Here is a 12,400-nt window from a genome sequence, read left to right as displayed (position 1 = left end):
AGCTTAGAGGAAACATTGGGTGGGAGGTATTTGTGAATTACCTGCATTGTGCAAGAGATTGGACTAGATGATCCTATAGGCCCCCCCTTTCAGCTCTATGATTCTGAGATCAATATGGCAATGTATAGGATTAGGGCCTATGGCACCGTACATGTTGTTAGGTCATCGCCATAGTGTGACAAGAAGAAACAATCCACACGGGCTGATTTGTGATATCATTTTACAAGCTGAGAGGATGGTTTTATGATGACTGAGATGAGCTTGTGAAAAGCTTGTGATGTGTGGATTAGTCCTTCATCTTTGTCACCTGTGAGAAATGAAGGCCACTTCTCCTCTTTGAAGAAAAGCTACCTATTGGGAGCAAGAGTGCAGAGCATACCGCTCTTAAATATGGATTGTAAAACTGGCGTGAAGCATATTGTTGCCATATCTGTGCTAGAAGAACAGGAAGCAAGTCAGCATTTGCCTCTGGAATCTCTGTACTTCTAGAGAATAAGATATTTGGTTGATTCCTTAAATAAGAACTAGAATAGGCATGAACCAGGAAAATGGAGGTTCGTCCCAGTTCATGACATCTCACAAACCATGAACCAGTTTGGACCTCCCCCAGTTCGCAAACCAGTTTGGGTTCGGGGATTTGTAAAAACCTTTTAAAGGGAACTTTCCCTTTAAACAGGTTTTGCAAGTGGGCACTGTGTGAGAGTAAAGTCCAAGTGGCAATTTCACCAGTAAATTCAGTGCTGGGACTTTACTCCCAAGCGGTGTCCACTGTCAAAACCCATTTAAAGTGCAAGTGGCAAATTCGCCATGGGGAGGGGGAAGGCATTACTGAACTGACTTGAATCTATTCAGTACAAGTCAGTTCAGCAGTGCTTCCTCTCCCTCTCCCTATGGCTGATCTCGCAGGTGAACTCAGAAGGCATTTAATTGTTTGCTCAGGAGGCATCATATTGTTTGAAAGAGTCAATTACAAGTTTGGGAGAGAACTGGTCCACCACCGGTCCACTAAGCCCATATATTGCCTTTTTTCTGGCTGTGCTACTATTATGAAGCATTGTGGTTTTGGCTACTCTTTACCCGGTTCCTTTCATGTAGTAGAAAAAGGTTACACTAGACTTCAGTTTGCATGATATGGTAGGACTCAGGGTATTTGCTATGTAAATGCAGAAATTAGTATTGAGCAAGGGCTCAAAGGCTCAAGTGTGCCTGGTGCAAAAAGTCAGAGGTGGGACTGGGTATCATTTCTGTTGGTAAGGGATGGAGTCCATAGAGAATCAAAATTATATCATCTGTTGTCTACTGCTTTAAATATGGTTGCAAACTTGCAAGGGACATGGATCAAAAACACATACTACTTGTTTATTGAAATGAAGAAACAGTTGATGAGGGGTTTCTGTCTACAAGTGTTGCAGTTTTTAAAAGACGGCAATTAATAAAACAAAGTGTTCTCCATGAAAAGCCCTTTCTCAGACAATAGCTCTTTTAAAATTAGCTAGTACTTTAAATGGACATTTTTGATTGAATGTACTAGGAGAGATGGAGGGGGTATCAAAAACGGTAGTCTAGTATGCAAATAAAAAATTGTCAAATTTCCTTACTATCTGAAGAAACCACCTATTCTTTTGCAGAATTTAAATGTTAAGCTTTAACTGCATTATTCTGTGAAGCATTTTTAGAATAACATTGGAGCCCACCTCAGGTCCTTTCAAGGAGAAAGACAGGCTAAAAATACCTTCAGTAACAGGAAAGAAATTCTCCCATGTGCTTCAGCCCATTGATTTGCTATAGACAGGGTGGTTCCATTGTAGGGTTAGCATCCCCACCACCACTGGAAGTTAGGGATATGCCACCCCTGGACCTCACTCCTTGTCACTGATCAGCTGGTCAGCAAGGGGACTTAACAAGAGCAGGAAGGAAGCCCAAGCTACATTGTCAGCAACATGGTGACATTATTTCCATCATGTACAGAAATGGCATCATCATGTTGGCAACATCTGTGTGACACTATGGTAATTGGGCAAAAACTCCATAGTAGAAGACATTTTTATTACCTGATTGTGATCAGTGCAGGGGAACTCAATATGTGCATTGGAGCAGTGCTCTCTGGATTGAGATGATGAGATTGTTTCAATTTTGTCATCCTTGTCCCACAATCCAATCTGTCTGCCCAGGAAAGTCCTCGCTTCCCTGTTGCCCCCAGATTTCTGAAGTATCTGTCTCAGGAAATTTTGTTTCAGGTACCAGAGAGGAAGTTACAGTAACATTTTGGCACTTCCCAGATCCTGACACAAAACTCTTAACAAGTCCTATCCTGTATTTTGTTGTTCAGTCGCACAGTTGAGTCCTGTATAGCATATAGCATTCTACAGAAATCTTGCATTGGGGTTCTATGCTCATGTTGGTGCAAGTCCTGTCTGCCCCACTCCATCTTGAACGTGCTATAGTGTGAGGCAGTTTGGGGAACCTGTTTTTCTCTTATTTGAATAGATTATTTTTTCCTGCTCATTTTCAGAAGGCTGCATCCTAGATAAGCAATTCTTTTAAAACTTTCTTGAAGATTGATTACAACCAATTGCTTATCCCCATCATGATTTGCTCAGAGCAAAACATAAATCACTTTGCCTAATTTTTCTTCTATAAAAAGGAGAGGGAGGGGTAGAAAGCAATGTCCTCAAACACAGATTCCCTTGCAGTGGCTTTCTCTGTAAACCATTTTTTGAGGTGGGGGGGGGGAGAATATCAAATTCACGGCTGCCTCCTGTAATGTGTGAAAGATGTGCCCTTGTTTCCATGGGTTTGGGTGCCAGTCTGTAATCTGCTAGTTTGATTCAGCTATCAATTATTGCCACAATTATTTGTCTCACTGGATAGTTAAAATGTCATCCAAAAGAGATGATTATATATTCCAGCAAGACAGTCAGTATAATCAGATGAACTGAATCCAGTTTAAATGCAGCGTTGTTCTAACCTACCTTTCATTAAGGAATCCTACAGCAGCAATAGAATCGGGAATGCTCATTTCTGTTGTAAGGAAATAGACCTTACCTTGGCATTTTGCCTGTTATGGGGGGGGGTGTTCAGCTGGCTGCTGTAGCAGAGAGAGAAAAACCTTCATCCCTTCCATATTTCAGACCACACATGGTTTATTTCTCAGGAGCTCATCTCTCTGGGAATTGTGTGGTATTAAGCTACTGTGCTTAAGTTACTGCTTTTTCCCCCACTTGAATCTTAAATTCAAGAGAAGCCTTTGAACCCTGCCCCAGATTTGAAATGGTGACCCTGGAGACCTTGTGAGTCTGGAAGTGGATTAACCATTACTCTTGACATTTGCTGGGAAAACACACTTGCAAGCATGCACACAGACAAGTGATTTTTTTCTGCAAACATGTGACCTGGGGAAACTACCGTATGTCAAAGGGTGGTATATTCTTTAGCATCCAAATTAGTGATAGGGTTGCCAAGTCCAACTCAAGAAATATCTGGGGACTTTGGGGGTGGAGCCAGGAGCAAGGGTGTAATTTATTTATTTATTTCTCGCATTTATATCCCGCCCTCCCCGCCTAAGCAGGCTCAGGGTGGCTGAACAAGCACGATTGAACTCCAAAGGAGTTCTGGCAATCACATTTAAAGGGACCATGCTCCTTTTAAATGGCTTCCTTCTATAGGAAATAATGGAGGCTAGGGGCACCTTTTGGGGGGGCTCATAGAATTGGACCCCCTGGTTCAGTCTTTTTTAAACTGGGTGGGGGAGTGTTTTGAGAAGAGGTACAGGATGTTATGCTGAAATTTTGGTGCCTTTACCTCAAAAAAACAGCCCTCTGGAGCCCTAGATACCCACAGATCAATTCTACACTATACCCTATGGGAATTTATCTCCATAAGTTTAATGGAGTGCCCAGCAGCAATTTCCCTCCCCCCATTTTCTGATGACCCTGAAGCAGGGGAAGGGCCTCCAAACCGGGGGGGATCCCCTGCCCCCACCTGGGGATTGGCAACCCTAATTAGCAGTGAGTTCACTTGGCTAGCTAGGAACACGCTGCCATTCTGGTGAAAGGATGGTGATAGATGCTAGCCAAGAAACAAGGTTGCTGCTGAAGGAGCAAGTGGTTTATCTTTTAAACAAACAGCACAGAAATGCCCAGAATTGCATCCCACAGGCCAGAGCCAAAGCCATCTTGGAAGTCAGGTTGGTTCGTAGGCTGTCCATTAACAATCTCTGTGTAAATAAAGCAACTCTGTAGCCCCACAGAAAACTCCAAAAGGTTAATGTGTCAGAACTTCACCTTACAGAGGTCATGCTGATTCTGCCGCAGTGGGGCTTACTTTATTTTGCGTTTAATTATTCTCATAAGAATAGATTTTACCAGTTTACCTGGAGCTGGAAGAGGTATCAGGCAAAGCGTGCTGTACTTTCCTGGATCTCCTCTAGATCAGGGGTGGCCAATGGTAGCTCTCCAGATGTTTTTTGCCTACAACTCCCATCAGCCACAGCCATTGGCCATGCTGGCTGGGGCTGATGGGAGTTGTAGGCAAAAAACATCTGGAGAGCTACTATTGGCCACCACTGCTCTAGATCCTTTTGGAAGAGAGAGATTTTAGCCACAAGCCAGCTATTTTTGTTAGGAGATTAACAATTCTACATTTGGGTTAGTTAAGAATCTTTAAGTATATGACACCTAAACCTTGTTAATTGGTTATTTGTCGAACAACCCTAGAACATGTCCTATCACTTCTACTCACTTCTGTTGTTCTGACTCCCTTGTTGAAAACAGTTGTTCAAGCAAATCTCATTGGGCTACATTTTCCTCTCTGAAAAGTAATGCAAAGAATTTATCCAGTTTCTCTGAAATCTCTACGTCTTCCTTTAGCAATCTGTTGTCATCCAAGGACCTCACCACCTCTCTGACGGGTTTTCTGCTTCTCTTGTATTTAAAGAAGTTCTTAGTGTTTGTCTTCATGTTTTTAAGAATATGTTCCTTATATTCTCTTTCTAAGTGCCTTGTTGTCAATTAAGATTTATTTTGCCATAACCCGTCTTCCTTCTTATTCACCTTTAATAGGCAATGCTTCCACTTTCAAAAGGAAAGCTTTTATAGCTTCCTTGACTTTGCTCACTACTCTGGCCTCTTTTTTACATTTGGTGGTACCCTTTCTAATTTGAGATACACAGTATATCTGAACTTTCATCATAGTGTGTTTAATAACTGATTTTCAAGCGTCCTGAAGGTATTTGATCCGCTTTACCCTTCTTTTCAGTTTGCTTTTGACAATTCCTATATTTTTGAGAAATCATCTCTTCTGAAACCATGGTTATGTTAGACTTTTTGGATAACCTTCCATTCATGTAGAAGCTGAACATACTAGCACTGTGATCAGTTTGGTGCAACAGCACTTACATCTCACACCAGGTTTTGAGCAACACTCAGAACCAAATCCAGGGTCGCCTCCTTTCTAGAGACTCATGAGAGTTAAATTTATGACTGCTGTTCATGTCCTGACAATTATATTTGCAGATCCTTGTATACTTGCACACTGGAGTTCTCAGTTAAATGACTGTCCCACAGTTCCTACAAGTACAAGAATGGGATTTTAAAAAAGCCTTTTCCTTTATTGTCTCAAGATTTTAATGATTTGAAACAGGAGGTGGGGCGGGGGGTGTGGGGAAGACATGAGATGAGGCTTGAAAACTTCATGATGCTTTGGTCTTGTTTTAGTTATGAAGTCATAAAACAGAATGGCAGTCATTGCTTAATAATAACATGCTTTGATGTGGATAGCGTGTCAGGTACCTGCAGCTGCTCAGGGGTACTGAGTTCATTTGGGAATACAATAAATGGTTTACTTTCTCAATAGCAAAGCACTGGTCAGAGATAAGAGCTGAGCCAAATCACTGTATTTCCAGCCAAGACAGTTCCATCTGTAGGATGTCATCATAAGGCAGGCCAGATGTATTTAAGGGTAAGGTGGCCATGGTATCCAAACTGAACTTCCATGTTCAGGGGCAGCGTATCTCTGAATATGAAAAACTGGTGGTTAAACAGAAAGGGAGGGACACTGCCCACATGTCCTGCTTCTCAGTTTGACAAAACCTTCAGACTGGCTCCTGTTGAAAACAGAATTCTGTGTCAGATGTACTATAAGTCCTGTGGTTTATTTGTTCATTCATTGATCTGGTCTTCTGCTACATAGTATGTACTGGATCACTTACTTGAAACATCTGGAGCTATCTATTCTGCAACTATATTTCTGTTGGCTGCAACTCTGTGCTCCTAGTATGCTCTGGCCCAGATTTGGGCGGTTAAACTGTTAAGGGAACGAAATCCTGGTGGCAGGCTTTTGTCTGACTGTTTGACAAAAGCTAAATCTATTTGCTGATTCCCTTTTTATTTTGTTGTTAGACTGATCCACTGTTTAGTCATGAAAGTGTTTCACTGTAGAACCCATTGCTCAATGGTTTGCTGCTGAACATGTGACCTGTCTTCCATGACAAAGCCTTATGTCTGATACAAATAGTCTGTTGGTACTGTTTGGGCATTGGTGTTCCATTTTTACATGTCAGAGCAGCCTGCACACCCAGCTTAGTGCAAGCTTGTAAAAGCTGGGAAGCTAAGTATGGTTGGCCATGGTTAGTATTAGGATGGGAGACCACCAAGGAAGACTGGGGTTGCTATGCAGAGGAAGGCAATGGCAAACCATCTCTGAGGGAATACCATGAGTCAGTTGCAATTTGACAGCACAGTAACACATCAAAGTCATCATTGGGACATCTCAAATTTCACCAGGCATTCTACACATCCTTTTAAGCCTATCTTTGCAGATATGAGGGATAGTGACTTATTTTTGTAAAATGAAAACTGAAAATAAAATGACTTAATTCTGTACCTGCTAACAATTTGTGCTTTCACAGGTGACATGCAGTGCTAGATGGGGTCCGTGATGAAACCAGATTGTATTTCCTAATGGATATTCTGTTGTGTTTTTGTTATTTCCAGGTATTAGGAAAGGCACAGAGGCCCTCACTTTAGAGGAGGGTTAGGTGTCAGAGAAGCAAATCAGAATAGTTGGCTGGAGAAGCTCAGTTTCCAGGGGGTATTCTGAGATGATCTGTAACTTGTGAATGGGTAACTCACATCTCATGTGGAAGATGCATATCCTGTTTCCATGTCCTAAGCTTCACATCTCCCCACAAGCGATTGAATGAATTGTTTTTCTTAAAATTCCTTTGTGTGATTACTAGTGCTCCATAATGGCCTGTTCTTGTTCACTTTCACTATGAGTCACAGGAAGATAGCTTGGGTCCTTCATCTTCTTGGCTGTTGTCCATTCTGCAAGGATGTGGATGCCAGAGAGAGAGTGAGAGTGAAAAATCCCTGCAGGATTTAACCTGGCTGAACATTTCTTTTCTTTGTTTTTATTAATCTCACTTTTGTCTCTCTTCAGTTTTCTCTGCCTTTTGTTCAGGTTAAGGTTTCCCACAGATAGGGGGTGAGAGGGAAATGTTTTGTATTGGGGGCAAGGGAAGTGGAGGGGTGGGAAAAGGGGGAGAAGGGAACAGGAGGAATAGAAATAGGAATCAACTGGCAATTTGGGGGGGGGGGGGAAGTACCTGAGAACCAGCGATGGTAGTTCTGAACTTCTCTACCACTCTGTAATTACCTGCTGCATTTATAAGGTGAATGATTAACTCAATTGTCCCTAACGGCCAGCAGGTAAATACATAATTATGGGCTGTTGAAACAAGGTTATTGTTTACCTGATTGTCGGGCACCTGCTTTGAAGGACCTTTGATCTAGTTGGTCGATGCTTGGGTGAGACTTCTTACCTGGTGAGGTCATTGATCAGGGGTCAGGGGTTTAGAGAGACGGGACCTCTCATGGCTTCTCCTGAGAGCTATTTTAGGCTATTATTATGATTTCTGCTTCTTAGAGGAACTGTATTTCTTACAGTTTTGGTGGCTCATCCTGCAAGATGCCCATTCATTTAAAACAGTGGATTTTAAACTTTATCATAATAAGGACAAACTATATGTGATTCATGATTGTGTTTTCCTGATTTTTTTTTTGTTATAACCAAAATCAACTGTGGGTGGCTAAAGTCTTGAAAAGATGTAATGTAATGTAAAATTTTATTTATATCCCGCCCTCCCCCGCCAGAGCAGGCTCAGGGCGGCTTGGTGTGTGTGGGGTGTATGTGTGCTGCTTAACCTTTATCATCCCGACCATTTTCTCTGCTCAAAATCACCAAGAGTGAGAAAACCAGCCTGAATGGGATGATTATAAGCAGCCTGCCCATAATCCACTAGTCCTTTGCTCAAGAATTGAAGTTTCTTTGTGGATGCTTTTGGTTTTATTAATAAAAACAAAAACTGTTAGCTGAAGTATGTTTTCAGTTATGTATCACATATAGTTTCAGCCTGGGTTTCGCTAAAAATCAAGACAGTGTGAGTCACAGGTATCTACTTTCCCTACAAGATGGGGCAAACAAAATAATGCCAAGCTTAGACATGTGGGCAGGGGGGAATTCAGTAGTGCTCCTAGTTACCATGCAAGGAGTGTTTTAGGGCTGCCAACTTGGGCTTGGGAAATTGCTAGCAATGTGGGGGCAGTTCTTAGGGAGGGTAGAGTTTGGAGAGGGAAGGGAGATCAGCGGTGTTGTGATACCATGCAGTCCACCAGCTGAAGCTGCTATAGTCTGGAGATCAGCTGTAATACCTGGAGAATTCCAGGATCCATGTGGAAGTTGGTAACCCTGTGTGGATGAACTTCACAATTCCATATCTGTGAATAAGGCAGGTTTTTTATTTTTATTTTTTTTTAATTTTCGTTTATTTGTACACTGTTCAAATAATACTGAAGGTGGCTAAGAATACATCAACACATAATACAGTAGTCAGTGCAAGCTCAAACGTTCCATTAAAATCTCTCTCTCTTTCTCTCCCTCCCTCTCTGTCTCCCTCTCCCTCCCTCTCTCTCTCTCCCTCTCCTTCCCTCTCTCTCTCTCATACACACACTTTAAATCCTAGGCAACAAGTTTCAAATTAACTGAAAGCCTTTCAGAAATAGATATGTCTTCAAATTATGCTGGAAGCCCTGATGCCAGTTCATGGAGGAAGGAGTTGCACAACTTAAGATATGGCTCTCTCCTTAAGAGTCCCTGCCAGCCTTATTTCAGGTAACACAGGTTCCCTGAAATCCGGGCAGGATCTTACAGATGGAGATGGTCTTTTACTTATTTAGGATGCAGTTATAAAATTGGCTGGAACTGCCTGGAATCCCTTGTTTGCACAGTTACCACAAAATACAAACTGGCTTAACACCTGCTATATGTTTAAACCAGTTCCTAATACACTTATTTTTCTTATTAACTGAGGCTGTTCCCTAGTCCTTGTTTGTTGTTTACCATTTTTCATGCTTCATTTTTTAAGAAAAGTATCTTTCTTGCATTCTTTGTGATCAATGGATTCATTGATTAATTGGTGGCTTTTGATTAATTAACACTTCCAGCTTCCTGTTTATGCCTGTAGAATCAATTCTCATTTGCCTGAGGAGTTTCTTTAAGAAGTTCATTCTGTACTGAATTTTTGCCACGAGATCTGAATTCTAACCCCTTCTGCCCCCCTTTCTTCACCCTGGTTTGAATGCAAAAGCAACGGCTTTCAACCTTCCTTTCCTTACACCACACCCTGGCGCTAAGCCTTTAAAAATTACTTCCAGACTGACAAATTAACTTGCCAACTTGGAGACAGAAGTTTGGGGGGGGGGGGGTGAAGCTTTGCTAGCCAAACTATGCGAAGTCCAATAACAGAATGACAGTTGATTGGCAGCTGTGCTATGCTTCTGAGGGACAGCGCAATCCATCTCTGTTTTGCCAAGCTCAGAGCTGTTTCTTGTTAATAGAGTTTTTTTAAAGGAGCAAGAAATAATATAAAGAAATATCCCTCACCCCCACCCCCTCAATCACTTTCTGTAGCTCCTAGAAGTATGTCTGAACTGACACATAAGGAAATCAATTTGAGTCTTACTACTGGCTTTTATTGATATTAGAGTGGTCTCCATTTTCTTACAAATGAGAACTAGTGCGTAAATGAATAAACAGGGTGTTCACACCAGGGAGCATCTGTGCTATAAACTGTAACCAATTCAACTACCATAATTCTTATCTCCATGCCCAAAACTTCAAGGAATCAGGCAATTCTAAGCTTGAACAAGAAACCAATCAGACTGAGCCATCATGGACTGCAAGTGTTCAAGCCCAGGAAGGAGTAAGGGTGTGTAGCATTGGCTCGTGACTGGCAGGCAGGATGAAGTGTCTGGATTGGACATAGGGTTCCCATCCTCCCGCTGACCATAGCTGGCATGTCCATTAAGCAGCCTTAGGTGACTGCCTAGAGTGCGGCCTGGGGGAGAGAGTACCAGTTTCGGCTGGTGAGGGAAATTTACAAGCTCAGCCACCAGCAGCATGGTTCACACAGTGTGCCCTGCCATAGCTCCGCCTCCCACACTGCATCTGTGCTTCAAGCTTCAAACACAGACATGGTGCGGGAGGTGAAGCTACAGCAGTGGGCGGCGGGGTGCGCTGTGCTGCAAACTGTTCCACCACTGGCCAAGCTTGCTCTCACTGAAGTTGAGTGGGGGGGAGAGGAGTGCTCCAGGCAGGGGATGAGGAGTGCTGTGCCTGGGGTGCCAGTCTTGGGCTGGCACTCTAGCGCCAGTGCTGCCACTGGGGGCGGATATTCCCCTAATTTAAGGACCTCTAACCTGCAAGCCCAGGATTGGCTAGTGGGGGAACCCTGCCCCCAAATAGTTCCATCAGCACGCAACGTACCTGGCGCAATGATGTCACCTGGAAGTGATGTAATCGCCTCGGGATTCTCTAGCATTTAGGTGAAAAACTATGGCACCATTGAATTTTTACCAAAATGCTAGAGCATCCTCACACATTGCATCATGCACACAAGTTCCCCCACCAGCAGCCAGTAAGACCCGGCAACCCTAATTGGACAGGTCTGCTGTAAATACTATGAGCCTGGCCTTCTTGCCTTTTCTTCTCAACAGAGCCATATCTTCTGCCTGCTTTGGTTTCCCCTGGTCCAGTCACTGACCTCAGGCGCTGCTCAGGTATAGATTTGGGTGCACATCCCTGTGGCACTGACCTGGATCTGATATCAGAGATTGTAGTTCTTCGAAACAGCTGCCTTGGGCAAAGAGTTGACACTTGAACTGGCTTGGACTTGGAGTATATATATATGTGTTCTAATTAAGCTGGTTTTAAAACTAGCTTGCATTCATAATCGAATGTTCCCTCAGTCACAGTGCTATTTGGTGAAGGCAATTCGCATATTCAGCTCAGAGTAATCTATTGATGGGACAGTATATAAACAAAAGGAAACCTTGTACTTTTGCTTATTTAATTCCTTGATAGAAGAAGGCAACAGTAACATCTTTTCAGTACACCCTTGAGGCTGATACATGCTTGTGACTGTGGTGGCACAGGCCTTTAAGCCACTCTGAGATTCTGAGTGAAGGGCAGGGTATAAATCCAATCTCCCTCTCTCCCCTCCTTCATAGATATCAGTAGCCCACTTTTCTCCAAAATGAGGACTTGTAACAGCTCACAACTTAATCCTCTCTTTCTTCATTTTATCCTCACAATAACAAGGTTAGGCTGAGTTATAGTGAGGTGGATCCTGCCATTCTCCAGGTAGCTTTCCTCCAGCCTAAGGAGTCTTCCTCCAACTTAAGTGGCTCTCTTCCATTGGAGAGGGAACCATTTAAGTTGGAGGAAAGTTTCAAACTTTGCTCAGTGCTGTGGGAGGACAGAGGTAGAGTTCACCCTAGTGCCTGGCTCAGGGTCACCCAGCAAGCTTCCGTGGCAGAAAGAGGATTTCACCCTGGGTCTCCCAGGTCATAGTTTGACACTGTAACCACTACATCATGCTGGATCACAGGTTGCTTTCACACAGCAACTGTTTGCAAGTGGATTTTGCTATTCTTACATAGTAAAAATCTAGTTGTACCCACAGTTTTACACAAAAGAATTCCTAAATCCAAATCAGTTTCAGTATACATTTTGGTATGTTTTAATTATAATCAGTCCAGCAATGTTAAACATTAAATGTTTTCCCAAACATAATAGGCCTGGCTTTCATCCTAAACTTCGAGTTACTAATCCATAGGTCTCAATAAGGAGGGAATTCTAATAAATAGTTGCGGTGGGATGGGGAAGTTTTGTGAATGCATTGGCCAAGTTAATTGAAATCTGGTCATCGTAAGATTTGGCTGTTTGTTGAATATTGCTCTATAGGATAAAGGAAAAGCTGTTGTAGTAAAATGGGGTCTTAATAGCTAATAATTCTTTCCTTTTGACATTTCATATAGAATATTTGACAGTCAAGATTTCC

The 12,400-nt window shown here is 42.6% G+C and overlaps 1 protein-coding gene across 6 annotated transcripts in view; it reads left to right on the top strand.

The window, feature by feature from the left end:
* Nucleotides 1-12,400, top strand: part of BCL11A (BCL11 transcription factor A) — a 218,921-nt gene that overhangs the window by 162,867 nt on the left and 43,654 nt on the right. The window lies entirely within an intron of this gene.

Source organism: Heteronotia binoei, chromosome 1 (assembly GCF_032191835.1).
Source record: "Heteronotia binoei isolate CCM8104 ecotype False Entrance Well chromosome 1, APGP_CSIRO_Hbin_v1, whole genome shotgun sequence".
NCBI lineage: Eukaryota > Metazoa > Chordata > Lepidosauria > Squamata > Gekkonidae > Heteronotia > Heteronotia binoei.
Note: the sequence above shows the minus strand (reverse complement) of the source record. Positions and strands in the feature narration are given on the sequence as shown.